Source organism: Bubalus bubalis, chromosome 10 (genome assembly GCF_019923935.1).
Source record: "Bubalus bubalis isolate 160015118507 breed Murrah chromosome 10, NDDB_SH_1, whole genome shotgun sequence".
Classification (NCBI taxonomy): domain Eukaryota; kingdom Metazoa; phylum Chordata; class Mammalia; order Artiodactyla; family Bovidae; genus Bubalus; species Bubalus bubalis.
The window spans coordinates 101242092-101264593 of NC_059166.1; positions in this window are offsets into that span (position 1 = coordinate 101242092).

The window sequence follows — 22502 nt, forward strand, 5'->3', positions numbered from 1 at the left end:
GCATGTGAGAGTTGGACTATAAAGAAAGTTGAACGCTGAAGAATTGATGCTTTTGAACTGTGGTGTTGGAGAAGACTCTTGAGAGTCCCTTGGACTGCAAGGAAATCCAACCAATCCACTCTAAAGGAAACCAGTCCTGAATACTCATTGGAAGGACTGATGCTGAAATTGAAACTCCAATACTTTGGCAACCTGATGTGAAGAACTGACTCACTAGAAAAGACCCTGATGCTGGGAAAGATTGAAGATGGGAGAAGAAGGGGATGACAGAGGATGAGATGGTTGGATGGCATCACTGGCTCAATGGACATGAGCTTGAGTAAACTCCGGGAGGTGGTGATGGACCGAGAGGCCTAGCCTGCTGCAGTCCATGGGGGTCACAAAGAGTCAGACATGACTGAGTGACTGAACTTAACTGAACTGATATGGATATCAAGGCTAAGTCTCTTATTTTAGAATGTTAATGTAGAGCATTATAAATTCTGTCTACATTAACAGTAATGAGCAACCTAATAACAAAAAGTCTATTAGCTTCAGAATGATACCTTTCAATACAATGAAAGACACATTATGCATAAATGAAAAATAAACAAGTTACTGACATAAATAAAAGCAATCTATAAAATTTATAAAGTACACAGATAGCATTTGGAATAAACATAGCTTAAGAACTAATTTCAATGGCAGAAAAATGAAGAGAAACTAAAGGGACTCGATGTGAGTGAAGGAGGAGAGTGAAAGAGCTGGCTTAAGATTAAATATTAAACAAACAAACAAACAAAAACTAAGTTCATGGCATCTGGCCCCATTACATCATAGAAAATAGAAGGGGAAAAGACGTAGTGACAGATTTCCTCTTCTTGAGTTCTAAAATCACTGTGGATGGTGACTGCACACATTAAACCAGAAGACAATTGTTTCTCAGCAGGAAAGCTATAACAAACCTTGTCAGTGTGTTGACAAGTAGAGACATTTCTTTGCCAACAAAGATTTGTATCGTCAAGACTATGATTTTCCCATTGGTCAAGTACAGTTGTGAGATATGGATAGTAAAGAAGGCAGAGCACCAAAGAGTAGATGCCTTCTAACAGTGGTGCTAGAGAAGATGCCTGAAAGTCCCTTGGACTGCAAGGAGATCATACCATTTTATCTTAAGGGAAATAAACACTGAATACTCGTTGGAAGGACTGATGCTGAAGTTGAAGCTCTAATACTTTGGTCCTCTGATGCAAACAGCTCATTCATTGGAAAAGTCCCTATTTCTGTGAAAGATCAAAGGCAGAAGGAGAAGTGGGTGTCAGAAGATGAAATGGCTGGATAGCATCACTGATGCAATGGACATGAACTTGGGCAAACTCTGGGAGATGGTGAGGTACAGAGAAGCCTGGTGTGCTGCAGTCCATGGCATTGCAAGGGGTCAGGCATGATGTGCCAATTGAACAACAATAAAAAAAAGTGCCACTAAAACACATAACGTACAACGTTAAACAGATTTGGAGTGTGGCATTTTGTCTAACTCTGAAAAAGTGACACATAAAGATATTTCTATTCAGTTTAGATCTATAGAATTAAAAAACAATTGCCATTACCAAATGGTAGTTACATCTTGTGCATTCGATCTCTCAATAACAAGTAACAAGACGTCATTTTCTAAGTGATTGATTTAATTTGTTTTTGGTTTGAGATGGATGTTATATATAAATGTTATATATGAACCCTCTTTTAAAGCAGAGAGTATATTATATTCAATGGTACAATAATTCAGTTATTCATCTGTTTTCTAACAATTACATTTGAATTGCTAAATATGCTTGACATTGATATAAAATATGTTTGACAATGTGTTTAACAAAGATATATGATTTACTGGCAATGAATATTATGATGATGACCATACTAGAACTCTTCAGTTCCAAGTAGTACAAATACCCCTGGAGAATTTAAATCCAGATAAGTTACTGGAAAATATAATGAACTATTAGAATTTACTGAAAGACTTGGGGAAACACCTTGGCACTATTTAGTACTAAGTCAGCTGTGGAGATCCAAGGATTGAACACAAGACAGGTTTCCTCCAGAACTGAAAGAGACACGTGTACCCCAATATTCATCACAGCACTGTTTATAGTAGCCAGGACATGGAAGCAACCTAGATGTCCATCAGCAGATGAATGGATAATAAAGCTGTGGAACATACGCATAATGAAATATTACTCAGCCATTAAAAAGAATGCACTTGAATCAGTCCTAATGAGGTGGATGAAACTGGAACCTATTGTACAGAGTGAAGCAAGCCAGAGAGAAAAACACCAATACAGTATACTAACGCATATATATGGAATTTAGAAACATGGTAATGATAACCCTATATGTGAGACAGCAAAAGAGACACAGATGTATACAACAGTCTTTTGGACTCTGTGGGAGAGGGAGAGGCTGGAATGATTTGGGAGGATGGCATTGAAACATGCTTATCATCATATGCGAAAAGGATCACCAGTCCAGGTTCGATGCATAAGACAGGGTGCTCAGGGCTGGTGCACTGGAATGACCCAGAGGGATGGGATGGGGAGAGAGGTGGGAGGGGGGTCTAGGATGCGGAACACATGTACATCCATGGCAGATCCATGCCGATGTATGGCAAAACCACTACAATATTGTAAAGTAATTAACCTCCAATTAAAATAAATAAATTTATATTAAAAACAAAGATGGATTTCATGACAGGTGCATTCTACTCTTGTTTGCACTTCACCAGAATTACGGTCTTGGGAGGGAATCTCTGACTGAATAGCTTAATCCACTGGCCATGGGAGGACATGTCTTTGATATGGTCTCAACAGATTATGTTCAATTGGAAGATATCGTTCCTTAACATAATTTTGAAGTGTTGGACTATGGATGGCTGTGGAAAGGACTATGGATGACTTCACAGTCAGAAAACAGTGAAGTTTTGCATCTAGAAAACAAATCTACTTAATTACTATGTCAGATTAACTATTTAACAGAGCTAAAAATATAAATGCATTAAAACTTTGCAAATGGAAAACTTGATGTTACACTTATTGGAGAAAGAATACAGTATATATAGATTAGAATTAAAAATCTTAGACTCAAATCATTACTTTAAATCTTATATCAGCTTGATTTGGGGCAAATAATTTAAACTTCTCTCCATATTTCTTTACAGATAAATATTTTAGATATATGATGTGTTTTATCTATCTCATTATTACATGAATATTAAATATAACAGTACGGGAGGAAAAAAATTGTTAACTACTATGAAAATAAAGATTGAGTTGATAGTGCTTGAAAGTTAAAATTCATTCTTTAATTATACATGAAATATCTCTTTAGAGTGTCTGGATATTTGCTACCTAAGCATTCAGGTACAGAGGAATGCTGAACACAGGCACAAGCATGGATATAGTGTGTGTTTTGTTGTTATTTTTCTGTTCACCTAGTAAATGTTTTGAATATATGTAGAAACTATTTTTATATATGTCTGCTTTTCAAAATATAGAAACTTTGAAACTAAAATATATATATATATATGTCTTATCAATATATAGAAACTAAAAGTGAGCATTAAATGAACTTATTTTTTTTTTGATTCTACAGTATAACAATAGGCAATGCACAATAAAATCAAACAGAACCTGAATGAAATAAGATTTTCTGCTCTCAAAATTATCATAATGCATTTTGAAATGTTATTGTTTTCCATTCTTTAAGGATCAGTGATGTGTAAATTTCTCCAAGTAAAGTAACTCTAAAGAATGATTGATTACTCAGTAACTCTAAGACATAGATTAGGTAAAAGTTCTCTGATTTTTAGATAAGAGAAAGCAAATAGAAATGCAATATTTGGGAAACTGAATTTATAAAGTAAAAGAAAAAATGATGGAATACAGGTAATTGTCCTTTTTAATAGTACTTATAGGAAAATAATTCCGTAGATGTCTTACTTCAACTTTTCCTTTCATTTGTCCTTAAGTCCTTTTGGGCATTTTTTGCTCGTTATTCTTAAAAGTATGCTTAGAGCATAAATAACATTAAAGACATTCTAGTAAGTTTTCTGTGGCAGAATGCTTGTAAGCACATATTGTACATTTTAGAGAAACTAAATGCATTTTAGAAAAATAGGTAAAATATGAACATAGATAATGAGCAAATTAAAATGATAATAAGTATCATGTGTTAGTCACTAAATTGTGTCTCTTTGAAACTCCATGGACAGAGGAGCTGGGAATTCTTCAGGGAAGAATACTGGAGTGGGTTGCCATTCCATTCTCCAGGGGATCTTTCCAATCCAGGGATTGAACCTGAGTCTCCTGCATTGCAGACAGATTTTTTACCCACTGAGCCATCACGGAAGCATGAGAGGCTGTTTAATAGATGTAGAAGAGATGTGGTTTAACAGAGACAATTTTTAATGAGAAAAGAATGAAAGCATTGTGGAGAAAGTGACATTTTGTTGGGAACCTGAAATGTTGATAAGCCCTAGAAGCAATGAAGTAGGAAGAAGAGATAGATCAGGGAGATGAAAAACAGACACATGCAACCACACGCACACACAAAATGGGCCTCTATGTGATAAGTAGATTTTCTTTGGAATTGAGTAATTGGTAGAAATCTGCTATCTATTCCCTATTCTATGATCAGTTGCAGTAAGATCATGTGAGCTGTCCAAAGTCACTGTTTACTTGAGGTGAGGCACAGCTGGAGTGACACTCACATATCCCAGTTCTAAACCATTCATTTTTCTACACTTTTCATCCAAGTACTTAAAATTTAGTTGGAGAGCATTCCCACTAAAAAACAGAACTTGATAGAAGTGGGAAAATTCTGCATGTAAAAATTGCAAACTGGGAAGAAAGATAGAAATTAACTTTTATGATGTCCTGGGTACCTGATAATTGCTATCACACATCTGTATAATTTGATGAAGAAGGATTAGAATAATTTAAATAGGATTTCCTTACAAGAGATTTTTACAATTATGTCATTTCATAAATGACTTACCAATTTTAGTGAATTTAAAATTGTAAAAAGACATGTAGATAAATTGTTCATAAACTTTTGGCCATAATTATATGATAGATCCATGTTTTGAGAAACTTATTATACATTATATCTCCTACAAGGGCATGCTTATATTAACATTCATTTATCATAGTCTGAAACCGTTTCTCCATAAGTACCAGGAGACCAAACCAGGTTGCTTTAATATCCGTTTGGAATTTTATTAGTTTTTGACCTATGCAAAAAATACAGTTTTCATAATCCTTAAAATTACTTACTATTCAGAATACATACTTCCCTCCTCACCACCAAATCCTGAGTCATATACTGCACCAATATTTACATGGAAACAATTTTTTCTTTGTTGAGATTAAAATAAACATAACACACACACACTAGATAATACATATGTTCATTGTGCCAGAAATAAAAATTCATAAGAACCACAGTTTCATAAAAAAGTATGCAAATATTTAGAAGGGGATCACCTACAACCTAGGAAAACTTAAAATTGTAGAAACTGTGGACTAAATGACTTTGAAAGTGTTGCTTTCTCTCCCACTGTATCAGCACTTCTTCCTTTCTTTCAATCCATACTAAAGTATTTTTTTTCACTGTTAAATTATAACCATATTTTTCTATAACTCATTTCAAAATGAAATCCATGTAAATAATAGCACTAATTTTTAACTTAGTTATTTTTCCAAAGTAATTTAAGTAATAAATGTGTTCACTAATGTTTGAATATTATGGGCACAGGTTACTTAAAAATGTGTAAATTAATATGGTTTTCTTTTCAAAAGTGAAATTGAAATGAAACTCATATTAATATCTTTACCAAAATATTACTTCATACTATAGAAATCTGTGAATTGTTTTTGCACCATTTCAAATGACCAGTGTCTTTGCTTTGGAAGGAAAGCAATATTAAAAGAAATAAACAGTGTATTCTGCATGACACTAAATATTCACTTAGACAAATAGCTCTTTCAACTATTTTCAGCAGAAATAAATTGGAAGGGCCTTAGTAAAATATTAATATTTTGTACTAAATTCAACCTTTTACTGTAGTCTTGCTTCCAATGATGTTATAGATTTAACAATTTTTTTCTACAACCTAGAAATCTAACGCTATATTTCCACTTCTATCAATTTCTCCTTGTACCAAACTTAAAAAAAAAAAAAATCTAAGAGGGGCGGTCCTAAGATAGTGGAGAAATAGGATGGGAGACCACTTTCTCCCCCACAAATTCATTGAAAGAACATCTGAACTCTGAGAAAATTCCACAAAACAACTTTTTAATGCTGGCAGAGGACATCAGGCACCCAGAAAGGCAGCCCATTGTTTTTGAAAGGAGGTAGGACAAAATATAAAGGATAAAAGGAAAGACAAAAGAGGTAGGAATGGAGATCCGTCCCAGGAAAGGAGTCTTAAAAAAGAGAGAAGTTTCCAAACACTGGGAAACACTCTCACTAGAGAGTCTGTAAGGAGACTTGGAACCTCAGAGGGCAACATAACCAAGAGGAAAAGTAAATAAACAATTAAAACCCACAGATTACATGCCTAACAGCAACTCCCAGCAGAGAAGCAGCACAGACCTTCACATCCACCACTAGCAAGTGCGGATTGGACAGGGAGGTATGGGCTGCATTGCTTAGAGTAAGGACCAGGTCTGAATACCTCGAGGGCAATCTGAGGGAACTAACTAGAGATAGCAACCCAGACTGTAGGATAGCTATCCTGCCAAAAGCCCTAACCTAAGACACCTCCAGGCCTGCTCACAGAACAAAGGACCAAGCAGAGCTAGCAGGCTGCAGACAGGCCCATCCCCTGCCAGAGACAGGCAGGCAAGGGCAGCTAGAGCCAGAAAGGGGGCAATTGCGGCCCCAGAGAGGAATCATCTACCAAACTGCAAGCAGGGTTTATTGCTAACCAAAACTTCTTGGGATTCTGGACGGTAGACATCCCCCGGGAGGGTTGCAGCCAGAGATCAGCCCCCCAGAAGAGATACACGGAACACCTGAGAAGGCACGCCAGTTGCACACCCAGAAAACCAAGCTGAGAGGACGGGGGAGGTGATAAGACACAGCCCCCAATTGGGGGTGACTGCACTCGCCAAGTACCTGGTCACCTGAGCTGCTTGGACCTGGGAAGGGCACAAAACGTAGGCCCAATAAAGTCTGTGCCTCTGTGGAGTACCTGAGAACCTGAACCTGAGTGGCTTAGACCTGGGAAGTGCATGCAACCCAGGGCCCACCTGAAACAGTTCCTGGCAGATCAACCTAGAATCTGAACAGTAGAGACTGGGAAAGCACACACACCATGAGTGGGGACAAACTCAGTATGTCTGAGACTCTGTGAGCACTCCCCACACACTCCAGTGATATATGTTTGCAGTGTTCCTCCCTCTCCAAAGCACGGCTGAACAAGTAAGCCTAAAAAAGTGACCACCACTGCCCCTTTGTGTTAGGGCAGAAATTAGACACTGAAGAGGCCAGCAAACAGAAGAAACTAAAATGAACAGAGGGAACCACTTTGGAAATGACAGGTACAATAGATTAAAACCCTGCAGTTAGCACTGGCTACATAGGAAGGGGCCTATAGATATTGGGAAGTGTAAGCCAGATCAGGGAACTATCTAAAAATGAACTGACCCCACACAGTCCACAACAACACCAGAGAAAGTCCTAGATGTACTTTTACTATCATCTTTTTTTTAATTTTAATTTTTTTTAAAATTTAAGTCCTCTATTACTCCTTTAATTTTCATTTTTATAATCTACTATTAATTTGCAAAAAAAATACCCTCTTTTTTTTAATTTTATTTTATTTTTAAACTTTACATAACTGTATTAGTTTTGCCAAATATCAAAATGAATCCGCCACAGGTATACATGTGTTCCCCATCATGAACCCTCCTCCCTCCTCTTTTTAAATAAAACTTCATATATATATAATAATTTTTGTGACTTTGTTTTTTTCTTTAATATTATAGTTTTGAGATTCTAACCACTATTCTAGATTTTTAATCTTTGCTTTTTGGTATTTGTAATCAATTTTGTAACTTTAAGAACCCAATCTTCAGTACCTATTTTTACTTGGGAGTGAGATTGCTGGCTGGATTGCTCTCTCCTCCTTTGGACTCTCCTTTTTTTCCACAAGGTCACCTCTACCTCCTCCCTCCCCCTTCTCTACTCTACCCAACTCTGTGAATCTCTTTGTGTTCCAGGCTGTGGAGAACACTTAGGGAACTGATTACTGGCTAGATAAGTCTCTCTCATTTTATTTCCCCTCTTGTCCTCCTGGTCACCTCTATCTCCCTCTTCTTTCATCTATTCTCTGTGTAACTCCGTGAACATCTCTGAGGGATCCAGACTGTGCAGAGTACATAGGGAAGTGATTACTGGCTAGCTTGCTCTCGCCCCATTTGATTCCCCCTCTTCTCCTCCTGGTCACCTCTATCTCCCTCCTCCCTCTTCTCTTCTCCATGTAACTCTGTGTACCTCTCTGGGTGTCCCTCACTGTGGAGAAACGTTTCATCATTAACCTAGATGTTTGATCATCAGTGCTGTATAGATGGAGAAGTCTTAAGGCTATTGTAAGAATAAGACTGAAGACCAAAAGCAGGAGGCTTAAGTACAAATCCTGAGAACAGCAGAGGACTCCTGACTCCAGGGAACATTAATCAGTAGGAGCTCATCAAATGCCTCAATACCTACACTGAAACCAAGTACCACCCAACAGCCAACAAGTTCCAGAGCAAGGCATACCACAAAAATTCTCCAGAAACACAGAAACGTAGCCCTGAGTTTCAATATACAGGCTGGCCAAAGTCACACCAAACCCATTGACGTCTCAAAACTCATTACTGGACACTTAATTGCACTCCAGAGAGAAGAAATCTAGCTCCACCCATCAGAACACTGACACAAGCTTCCCTAACCAGGAAACCTTGACAATCCACCCGTACAACCCCACCCACAGCAAGGAACCTCCACAATAAGGAGGAGCCACAAACTGACAGAATCGAGAAAGGCCACCCCAAACACAGCAATATAAACAAAATGAAAAGGCAGATAAATACCTAGAAGATAAAGGAACAGGATAAATTCCCACCAAACCAAACAAAAGAGGAAGAGATAGGGAATCTACCTAATAAAGAATTCCAAATAATGATAGTGAAAATGATCCCAAATCTTGAAAACAAAATGGATTTACAGATAAATAGCCTGGAGAAAAGGATCGAGAAGATGCAAGAAAGGTTTAGCAAGGACCGAAAAGAAATAAAAAAGAGTCAATATATAATGAATAATGCAATAAATGAGATCAAAAACACTCTGGAGGGAACCAACAGTAGAATAGCAGAGGCAGAAGATAAGATACGTGAAGTAGAAGATAGAATGATAGAAATAAATGAAACAGAGAGGAACAAAAAAAAAAAAAAAAAAAATTAAAAGAAATGAGGACAACCTCAGAGACCTCTGGGACAATGTTAAACGCCCCAACATTCAAATCATAGGAGTCTCAGAAGAAGAAGACAAAAAGAAAGACCATGAGAAAATACTTGAGGAGATAATAGTTGAAAACGTCCCTAAAATGGGGAAGGAAACAATCCCCCAAGTCCAAGAAACCCAGAGATAAACCCAAGGCGAAACACCCCAAGACATATAGTAATCAAATTAACAAAGATCAAACACAAAGAACAAATATTAAAGGCAGCAAGGGAAAGCAACAAATAACACACAGGGGATTCCCATAAGGATAACAGCTGATTTTTCAATAGAAACTCTTCAGGCCAGGAGGGAATGGCAAGACATACTTAAAGTGATGAAAGAAAATAACCTACATCCCAGATTACTGTACCCAGCAAGGATCTCATCCAAATATGAAGGAGAAATATAAAGCTTACAGACAAGCAAAAGCTGAGAGAATTCAGCACCACCAAACCAGCTCTCCAACAATTACTAAAGGATCTTCTCTAGACAGGAAACACAAAAATGGTGTATAAACTCAAACCCAAAACAATAAAGTAAATGGCAATGGGATCATACTTATCAATAATTACCTTAAATGAGAATAGGTTGAATGCCCCAACCAAAAGACAAAGACTGGCTGAATGGATACAAAAACAAGACCCCTACATATGTTGTCTACCAGAGACCCACCTCAAAACAAAGGACACATACAGACTGAAAGTGAAGGGCTGGAAAAAAAAATATTCCATGCAAATAGAGACTAAAAGAAAGCAGGAGTAGCAATACTCATATCAGATAAAATAGACTTTAAAAAAAGGCTGTGAAAAGAGTTAAAGAAGGACACTACATAGTGATCAAACGATCAATCCAAGAAGATATAACAATTATAAATATATATGCACTCAACATAGGAGCAATGCAATATATAAGACAAATGCTAACAAGCATAATGCATCTCAATATATGCAGAGAAAGCCTTTGACAAAATTCAACATCCATTTATGATAAAAACCCTCCAGAAAGCAGGAATAGAAGGAACATACCTCAGCATAATAAAAGCTATATATGACAAACCCACAGCAAACATTATCCCCAATGGTGAAAAATTGAAAGCATTTCCCCTAAAGTCAGGAACAAGACAAGGGTGCCCACTCTAACCCCTATTATTCAACATAGTTTTGGAAGTTTTGGCCACAGCAATCAGAGCAGAATAAAAAATAAAAGGAATCCAGGTTGGAAAAGAAGAAAACTCATTCTCTTTTCAGATGGCATGATCCTCTACATAGAAAACCCTAGAGACTCCACCAGAAAATTACTAGAGCTAATTAATGAATATAGTCATATTGCAGGATATAAAATCAACATACAGAAATCCTTTGAATTCCTATACACTAACAATGAGAAAAACAGAAAAAGAAATTAAGGAAACAATTCCATTCAACATTGCAATAAATATAAATACCTAGGAACATATTTATCTAAAGAAACAATATATATATATATATATATATATACATACATATATATATATATATATATATATATATATATAACTATAACTGTAAAAAAATGATGGAAGAAATCAAAGAGGGCACAAATAGATGGAGAAATATACCATGTTCATGGATTGGAATAATCAATATAGTGAAAATGAGTATACTACCCAAAGCAGTCTATAGATTCAATGCAATCCCTATCAACTACCAACAGTATTTTTCACAGAACTAGAACAAATAATTTCACAATTTGTATGGAAATACAAGAAACCTTGAATAGCCAAAGCAATCTTGAGAAAGAAGAATGTAAATGGAGGAATCAACCTGCCTGACTTCAGGCTCTACTGCAAAGCCACAGTCATCAAGACAGTATGGTACTGGCACAAAGAAACATATATCAATGGAATGAAATAGAAAGCCCAGAGATAAATCCACACACCTATGGACACCTTATGACAAAGGTGGCAAGAATACACAATGGAGAAAAGACAATCTCTTTAACAAGTGGTGTTGGAAACACTGGTCAACCACTTGTAAAAGAATGAAACTAGAAAACTTTCTAACACCATACACAAAAATAAACTAAAAATGGATTAAAGATCTAAACCTAAGACCAGAAACTATAAAACTCTTAGAGGAGAAAATAGGCAAAACACTCTCCGATGTAAAACACAGCAGGATCCTCTATGACCCACCTCCCAGAATATTGGAAATGAAAGCAAAAATAAACAAATGGCACATAATTAAAATAAAAGCTTCTGCACAACAAAGGAAACTATAAGCAAGGTGAAAAGACAGCCTTCAGAATGGGAGAAAATAATAGCAAACGAAGCAACTGACAAGGAATATATACAAGCAACTCCTACAGCTCAATTCCAGAAAAATAAATGACCCAATCAAAAAATGGGCCAAATAAATAAACAGAAATTTCTCCAAAGAAGACAAACAGATGGCTAACAAACACAAGAAAAGATGCTCAACATCACTCAATATCGGAGTAATGCAAATCAAAACCACAAAGAGGTACCACTTCACATCAGTCACAATGGCTGCAATCCAAAATTCTACAAGCAATAAATGCTGGAGAGCGTGTGGAGAAAAGGGAACCCTTTTACTCTGTTGGTAGGAATGCAAACTAGTACAGCCACTATGGAGAACAGTGTGGATATTCCTTAAAAAACTGGAAATAGAACTGCCTTATGACCCAGCACGGAGAAGGCGATGGCACCCCACTCCAGTACTCTTGCCTGGAAAATCCCATGGATGGAGGAGCCCTGTAGGCTGCAGTCCATAGGGTAGCTCAGAGTCGGACACGACCGAGCGACTTCACTTTCACTTTTCACCTTCATGCATTGGAGAAGGAAATGGCAACCCACTCCAGTGTTCTTGCCTGGAGAATCCCAGGGACAGGGGAGCCTGGTGGGCTGCTGTCTATGGGGTCGCACAGAGTTGGACAGGACTGAAGCGACTTAGCAGCAGCAGCAGCAGCATGACCCAGCAATCCCACTGCTGGGCATACACACCAAGGAAACCAGAATTGAAAGAGTCACATGTACCCCAATGTTCATTGCAGCACTATTTATAGTAGCCAGGACCTGGAAGCAACCTAGATGTCCATCAGCAGACGAATGGATAAGAAAGCCATGGTACATATACACAATGAAATATTAGCCATTAAAAATAATACATTTGAATCAGTTCTAATGAGGTGGATGAAACTGGAGCCTATTATACAGAGTGAAGTAAGCCAGAAAGAAAAACACCAATACAGTATACTAACGTGTATATATGGAATTTAGAAAGATGGTAATGATAAATGTTTATGTGAGACAGCAAAAGAGACACATGTATAGAACAGTCTTTTGGACTCTGTGGGAGAGGTAGAGGGTGGGATGATTTGGTAGAATGGCATTGAATCATATATATTATCATATGTGAAATGAATCACCAGTCCCATGAGACAAGGTGCTTGGGGGCTGGTGCACTGGGATGACCCAGAGGGATGGGATGGGGAGGGAGGTGGGAAGGGGGTTCAAGATGTGGAACACATGTACACCCATGGCGGATTCATGTCAATGTATGGCAAAATCAATACAAAAAAGAAAAAAAAGAAAAAAAGAAGAAACTACAGAAAAAAAAAAAAAGTATCTATCAGATTATTCAAAGAGTAGGGATTTTTATTCTTATATTTAACATCCCATCCTGTTGAACCAGCAACATTTCTACAGACCACATATCAGATATTATCTGAACTGTTTCCACTTCATCCTGCATAAAGTTGATTCTTTGCTTTTTCTTATATCTTAACGTTGGGCCTCTTTACTTTATTCCAGAAGATAAACAGGTCGAATGCTTATATTCTGATTAAAAATATTTAATCACAACTGTTTTATCTGTCTGAATACTTCATCATTAAATCAACCGACATTCTAGATGTGTGTGTGTTGGTGGGGGATGGTGACGGGAGTGTGGATTAAATAAGAAGAGTAATTCTTAACTGCCCCCAAAATTTGAAAAATGTTCTAAGAGATCAAAGTAAATATGTCTATCACAAGAAATGCTAGCTTTGTATATGTTTTAAAGGATGATTTTTAGCAATTAAAACCAGCAATGTTTCTTAGAACTTTGATATTCTCATGTGACTTTACATGAGCTTTAATCTCCCTATTTCAAAATTTCTTTTAAATCCTCCTAAAATTTTCAGTGATATTAAGTTTTATGAAGAATAGAGTCTGAGAGAGACACATTTATTTTTTGGTGCAGGAGATACTTGAAAAAATTGAGAGAAATAATAGGATGTTAGAAATGTCAATAATAACTAACAAATTAAAAACAATTCTGTTTACAATTTTATAGCCACGTATACATATTTGTTTGAAGTAGCATTGTACTAACCTAAAATCTCTATTGCTTATACTTTCATGAATCTCCTTCACAAACATAATTGTGGCCCAAAATGATTTAACTTCTGAAGACTCTCCTAAATTACAGCAAATTAGTATATTGGTTTAGAGTAATTTTACTGATGTATCATTCACAGAAAAGGATATATTATATACAGTAATTTACCTTCATGTGTCACATTAGAATATTATACTAAAAAACACCTCAAATACATAGAAAATTATAATATATTAGCATTTTGCACTAGGTCATTAAATTCATAAAGGAAAATAACCTTAAATCACTAATGCAAACGTGAGCTTAGTGGCATTTTATGTTTTTTTTTTTTTCTATTTATTTTAGTGTATCAAAAGGCAGAAATTGCAATACTATATTCTTTTTAGAACCAAGATATAGATACAGTGTATATAATCTGAAAATAAGATAGGATAAGAAAATTTGTTCCAAGCCCTGTGCCATATCAGAAAAATTTATAGGTTTATTATATTAAATTCAATAGCAAGAGATTCAGCATAAATATAGCCAGCCTATTTTCATCTTTGTCTTGTTCCTGTGGTTTCTTTTTTATATGCCTGACATAGTTATTTTGGGAGTTTTGCTTTGACTAATTTTTTTATTATTTGGAGTTCCCTGCATTTCTTGAACTTTTAGGTTTACTTGTTTCAGTCTAAAAAAGTACAGGGAACTTTTCAGTCATTAGTTTTCTATTGTTTCTTTTCTTTTTTTTAACACTGTATTCTTTGTCTTTTTTTTTTTTTTTGAGACTCTGATGACATAAATGCTAATACTTTGTCACTGCCCTAAAGGTCTCTGATGGTTTATTAATCTTATTTTTCTCACTACTTTTTCTCTCTTTATTCAGATATTCAAAATCTATGTTCAAAGTTTACTGACATCTTGCTTTTTCATCCTCATTCTGAATTGAGCCCACCCAGTGAAATTTATTTATTTCATTTTTCATTTGTGAAAAATTTCTATTTGATTTGTGAAATCAAATAGAAATATTTGTGAAAATTTCTATTTGATTCATCTTTAATAACTTTTATTTATTTGCTGAGATTTTTCCATTAGTTTCAGTAGTGTTCATTACTACTTGAACATTTTTAATAGCTTTGATGTTTTTCTTGTTTCTTGAGGTAGTATTTTATTACTATCAATTTCCCATTTACAACTGCTTTTGCTTCATCCCACAGATCTTGTATCATTATGCTTTCATTGTCATTTGTTTCTAAGTATTTTTTTTTATTATTTCCCCTTTGATTTCTTCAGTAATCTGTTGGCTACACGAAAGCTTATTTTTAATATTAGTGTGTTTGTGTTATTTACATTTTTCCCTGTAATTGATATCTAGTCTCATGGTGTTACAGTCAGAAAAGATGCTTGATACAATTTCAATTATCTCTATTGAAGAATAGAAGTGCATTCTGCATATGGCTGGAATGTTCTGAAGAGATCATTTAGGTTCATCAGATCTAATGTGCCATTTAAAGCTTGTATTTCTTAATTATTATTTTTTTTTTCCTGTATGTTCTGTCAACTGGAGTAAGTGGGGTGAGATTCTTTCTTATGCCATGTTGGAAATATGGTAGAAAATAAGTTGGGATAAAAATAAAACAAATGGCATATTTTCAATCTTGGACTCATGATCACTCTTGAGTCAGTGTTCTTGTTGTTTTGTAGTCAACAAGTTGTGTTTCATTTTTTTTTGCACCCCATGGGCTGTAACACACCCAGTTCCTCCATCCTTGCAATTACACAAACAAGAATACTGGAGGGGATTGCCATTTCCTTCTCCAATTAAAATACTATAACATATATTCCAAAAGATTTTAGTTAAGATTCATGCTGCTCACTAATGACTCCAAGGAGATCCATAAAGCATTGATGTTTTGGATTACAGGAAGTGCTTCATAAGTGTGGGAGCAATATGAATTGATGGCATTTCTTACCCCTAGATGATAAGGTGATACACTGGATGGATTTGTTCAAGGCTTATTTCAAATTTCTTAGGAAAAAAAAAATTACAGGTACCGAGAGGGAGAAATTTCTATTGTGTTGGATTATATGGAACAGTCTCAAATATCCAGCTTGATGCTGATGATAAATCATAGTTTCCACATGCTTATCCCCATTGAGTTTTGGTGCCTTCACCATCTACTCAGTTGTTCAGGACAAAATTTCACTATGTGTTGTCCTAAATTACAATATTTACCACACAATCCACAGGCATGTCTTTGAGCAATGCATCTGTAACATCTTTGGAAGCTGACATCTTTCATTGCCTCCTTTATTTTTTGGCCCAACGTTGGGACTTCTGTATGGATTCCTGCATCATTATCCTAAAGTTTCTCTCCACCAAAAATGGTATATCATTAATGATGCATTTCAGTTTATCAGTACCTTTGCTGCAGTAGCCTGCTAAGCTTGCTCACTATTAATTTAATAAATGCCTTTAACTGACAGTCTATATCAAGGACCTTACCATTCTAGTCAAAGCAAGCACTATGACTGGCTAACTTTTTCTACACAGAAGTCATTATTCATACTTCTCCAGCTCATCTTTCATTCAGTAGTTTTCTACATATTATGACAGAAGCAGAACATATAACAAGCAGTTGTACTTCATATTTATTTATTTTTTTAATTCTCACATAGAAAAAATTTCCTAATGCTTGCTTTGAAATTTATCATTTTTTTTTGTTTTTTTTTTTGTTTTTACTGTTTCTCTTCTTTGTCAGCTTTTATAGACCACAGGCTTTTATTTATTGCCCTCTTGTTTTTCTAACATTATTGAAACCATTTTTACCACAACTAGATAAATCAGATCAGATCAGATCAGATCAGTCGCTCAGTTGTGTCCGACTCTTTGCGACTCCATGAATTGCAGCACGCCAGGCCTCCCTGTCCATCACCAACACCCAGAGTTCACCCAGACACATGTACATCGAGTCAGTGATGCCATCCAGCCATCTCATCCTCTGTCGTCCCCTTCTCCTCCTGCCCCCAATCCCTCCCAGCATCAGAGTCTTTTCCAATGAGTCAACTCTTCACATGAAGTGGCCAAAGTACTGGAATTTCAGCTTTAGCATCGTTCCTTCCAAAGAAATCCCAGGGCTGATCTCCTTCACATTGGACTGGTTGGATCTCCTTGCATTCCAAGGGACTCTCAAGAGTCTTCTCCAACACCACAGTGTAAAAGCATAACTTTTTTGGTGCTCAGCCTTCTTCACAGTCCCACTCTCACATCCGTACACGACCACAGGAAAAAACCATAGCCTTGATTAGACGAACCTTTGTTGGCAAAGTAATGTTTCTGCTTTTGAATATGCTATCTAGGTTGGTCATAACTTTCCTTCCAAGGAGTAAGCGTCTTTTAATTTCATGGCTGCAGTCACCATCTGTAGTGATTTTGGAGCCCAGAAAAATAAAGTCTGACACTATTTCCACTGTTTCCCCATCTATTTCCCATGAAATGGTGGGACCAGATGCCATGAGCTTACTTTTCTGAATGTTGAGCTTTAAGCCAACTTTTCCACTCTCCACTTTCACTTTCATCAAGAGGCTCTTTAGTTCCTCTTTACTTTCTGCCATAACGGTGGTGTCATCTGCATATCTGAGGTTATTGATATTTCTCCCGGCAATCTTGATTCCAGTTTGTGTTTCTTCCAGTCCAGCGTTTCTCATGATGAACTCTGCATATAAGTTAAATAAACAGGGTGACAATATACAGCCTTGACGACCTCCTTTTCCTATTTGGAAACAGTCTGCTGTTCCATGTCCAGTTCTAACTGTTGCTTCCTGACCTGCATACAAATTTCTCAGGCAGATCAGGTGGTCTGGTATTCCCATCTCTTTCAGAATTTTCCACAGTTTATTGTGATCCACACAGTCAAAGGCTTTGGCATAGTCAATAAAGCAGAAATAGATGTTTTTCTGGAACTCTCTTGTATTTTCCATGATCCAGCAGATGTTGGCAATTTTCTGGGCTCCACAATCACTGCAGATGGTGACTTCCTTTTCTAAAACCAGTTTGAACATCAGGAAGTTCACAGTTCATGTATTGCTGAAGCCTGGCTTGGAGAATTTTGAGCATTACTTTACTAACATGTGAGATGAGTGCAATTGCGCAGTAGCTTGAGCATTCTTTGGCATTGCCTTTCTTTGGGATTGGAATGAAAACTGACCTTTTCCAGTCCTGTGACCACTGCTGAGTTTTCCAAATTTGCTGGCATATTGAGTGCAGCTCTTTCACAGCATCTTCTTTCAGGATTTGGAATAGCTCAACTGGAATTCCATCTCCTCCACTAGCTTTGTTCATAGTGATGCTTTCTAAGGACCACTTGACTTCACATTCCAGGATGTCTGGCTCTAGGTCAGTGATCACACCATCGTGATTATCTGGGTCATGAAGATTTTTTTTTTTTTTTAATTGTAGAGTTCTGTGTATTCTTGCCATCTCTTCTTAATATCTTCTGCTTCTGTTAGGTCAATACCATTTCTGTCCTTTACTGAGCCCATCTTTGCATGAAATGTTCTAAATCTTCACTGTGCTTACCTTATACCAAGTTTACTCCATTTTAATATATTCATTTGGATTATTATAGAAAATGTATATAGACAATTTAATATATTCATTTGAATTTGTGTTTGTGACTACTCACTTTAGCAGAAAACCAACTATATTAATTGTATCATCTATAAGAAATGCAAGCCTACGATATGCATGCCAAGTTTTATGTTTGTACTTTTTAAATAACATCATAGAAACTTTTGTAAAATTATGAAAATTTAAAGCAACTGTTGGAGTCTTTAAGAATTTTCCTCTTAAGCCATGTTTACTCTATTAAAAAAATAATGACATAGCCTAAACTAACATATTTAAATAATATTTATTATAAAATACTATGTTTTGTTCTTGCTTTGTTTACTTAGGTGATGTACACGTATTTCAAATAACAACAAGTAAACTTTTACTAAATTGTCTATAATATAAATTAATCAGAATCACACAATATCTCCATCTTAAAATATTGTTATTATTATTATTTTTTTTTACTTTACAGTATTGTATTGGTTTTGCCAAACATCAACATGAATTCACCACGGGTGTACACATATTCTCAATCCTGAACCCTCCTCCCACCTCCCTCCCCATACCACCCCTCTGGGTCATCCCAGTGCACCAGCCTCAAGTTTCCTGTATCCTACATCAAACCTGAACTGGCAATTCCTTTCTTATATGATATTATACATGTTTCAATGCCATTCTCCCAAATCATCCCCCTTCTCCCTCTCCCACAGATTCTGAAAGACTGTTCTATACATCTGTGTCTCTTTTGCTGTTTCACATACAGGGTTATCGTTACCATCTTTCTAAATTCCTTATATATGCGTTAGTATACTGTATTGGTGTTTTTCTTTCTGGCTTACTTCACTTTTTATAATCGGCTCCAGTTTCATCCACCACATTAGAACTGAGTCAAATGTTTTCTTTTTAATGGCTGAGCATACACACCGAGGAAACCAGAATTGAAAAATATTAAATTTTAAAGTAAAAAACTTTTCTGAAATGACAAAATTGTTATAAAAAGCTGGATTGAAACTAAAATCTTCTAATTCATAATTCAATATCTGACTATTACTGTCAGCTTGCACTTCTTAGCATTATTAACTACATAAAAATAGTGTATGAAATAATTGTAGTAGAAAAATTGCCAAAACTTCATGATAAATACTTTTCTTATAGCTTCTTCCTTTATAGTGTCTTATGCAGTTAAACCACATATTTATGCATTCCACTCTTCAGAGTGCCATTTATATTCCATTTATTTCAATTTACTTCCAGCAGACTAAATGTGGCTCAGTCATAGGATGACTGTGGATGAAAACCTCACTCCATATTTCAGAGAAAGTTGAACAATGTAAATCAGTTATACTGGTTTCCATGTTAAATAATGAAACCTTGTCATCCTCTGTGATAACCATGACAAATTTCCACACCAATATTTTAAAGCAGAACTAGTTCAAATGCTTATGCAATATTTTTTTGCAATGCCAACTGATGTTTCTTAGTTTCTATGACAGTTTGAGTTTTGTAAGGATGGTATTTTAAGCACTTCAAAATATTTTTTGTCACCCTTAACATTTGTTGTAACCATACTGAACTATTTTTATTTTAAAATTTTTATTGAGTATAGTTGATTTGCAAAGTCATTTTAGTTTCAGGTGTACTATACAGTAATTCAGTTATACATATATATGAGTATGTCCTTAGTCCCTCAGTAATGTCCAACTCTTTGTGATTCCATGGACTGTAGCCTGCCAGGCTCCTCTGTCCATGAGATTAGCCAGGCAAGAAAACTGCAATGGGTTGCCATTACCTTCTCCAGATATGAGTGTATATAAATGTGTGTGTGTGTGTGTGTGTATGCTAATTCCAGTTGAACTAATTTTAGTTACTTTAATATGTCATGCCCCAAATCCCTCTATATTTTGTTCATTTTACATGTTAATGGCATGAATTTTTATTCATTCCACTTTTTATTTCTGGATAAACATTTGGATAAATTGTTAAACATATCAAAAGTCAGCAGGTATAATATGATTTTAACTTATGGAAGTCCAAAGTATGGGTTTGCTCTTCTTTGATGTCAAAATTTACATACAGTAATCACCATATTACACCAACATTTGTACATATTTATCAGTACTAACTGACCAAATAAATCAGGTAATTAATCTGTTTTTATTACCATATGCTACATTAAAACAGAAAACGTTTGGACTCAAATCTTGTGTACTATTCATTTTGGAATTTCAGTGAAAGGAAAAGTTAAATTAAATTTTTATAAATTTATTAATATAACTCAAATTGGGAACTTTGCTTTAATGCTGCAAAAATGATAGCAATTTGAACGTATAACTCCAAATGTAGGTTCACTGTAGCTATACCTGGACCTATATTTGAATCTATAGCTCAACTTCTCATATGTAGAAGATAAAAATATCTAAATCAATGTCTTAATTATAAGTTCATATAAATTTTATATTAAATCGTTTGAATTAATATAAAATAATATAAAAATTTAATTCAATTTTCTGTTGATGGGCAGGGCTGTGGCCCCTCCCTTTTGTTTGAGGTAAGACCAAATTATGGTGGAGGTAAGGAAGATAACAGAGACCTCCTTCAAAAGGTCCCATGCAGGCACTACAACACAGTGCTCCCAACCCTGCAGCACGCCACCGTTGACCCATGCCTCTGCCAGAGACTACTGGGCACTCATTCAAAGCTATGGTTTTTCCAGTAGTCATGTACAGATGTGAGAGTTAGACTGTAAAATAAGCTGAGCACTGAAGAATTAATGCTTTTAAACTGCGGTGTTGGAGAAGACTCTTGAGAGTCTCTTGGACTGCAAGGAAATACAACTTGTTATTTGTTGTATAAATACAAGAAGTTAATGCTAAAGGAAACCAGTTCTGAATATTCATTTAAATGACTGATGCTGAAGCTGAAACTCCAATATTTTTGCCACCTGATGTGAAGAACTGACTCATTGGAAAAGACTCTGATGCTGGGAAAGATTGAAGGAGGGAGGAGAAGGGGACAACAGAGGATGAGATGGTTCGATGGCATCACTGACTTGATGGACATGAGTCTGAGTAAGGTCTGGGAGTTGGTGATGGACAGGGAGGCCTGGCATGCTACAGCCCATGGGGTTGCCAAGAGTCAGACATGACTGAGCAACTGAACTGAACTGAAGTAGATATAAAATTTATGTAAAATAAACAAACTATTCCACTTGATATTTCTTAGTTTCTTGAAAATTTTCTTTTTAGTAATTTTAAAATTACAATGGAAGGAGCAATATTTAGATACAGTAGGTAAGGTGAAATTCTTCATTATATACAAAAAGCTTGCTAGTAACTGACGATATCCTAAGACTTGCTGCTGCTGCTGCTAAGTCGCTTCAGTCATGTCCGACTCTGTAAGACCCCATAAATGGAAGCCCAGCAGGCTTCTCCATCCCTGGGATTTCCCAGGCAAGAATACTGGAGTGGGCTGCCATTGCCTTCTCTGAAGACTTGAAGAGATACCCAAAATAATTTAATAAATATATTAATACTTAATATACTGCAGTAAGTTGCATCAGTTTTCATTCTAATCCAGAAGAAGGGCAATGCCAAAGAGTGTTCAAACTATCACATAATTACACTCATTTCACATGCTAGCAAAGTAATGCTCAAAATCCTCTAAGCTAGGCTTCAAAGTACATGAACCAAGAACTTCCAGCTGTACAAGCAGGATTTAGAAAAGGCAGAGGAACCAGAGATCAAATTGTCAACATCCGTTGGATCATAGGAAAAGCAAGGGGATTCCCAACACATCTACTTCTGCTTCACTGACTATGCTAAGGCCTTTGACTATGTGGATCACAACACACTGGGATGAGCCAGAGGGATGATATGGAAAGGGGGGTGGGAGGAGGGTTCAGGATTGGGAACACACTGTGGAAAATTCTTAAAGAGGTGGAAATACCAGACCACCTTAGCTGCCTCCTGTGAAACCTGTATGCAAGTCAAGAAGCAACAGATAGAACC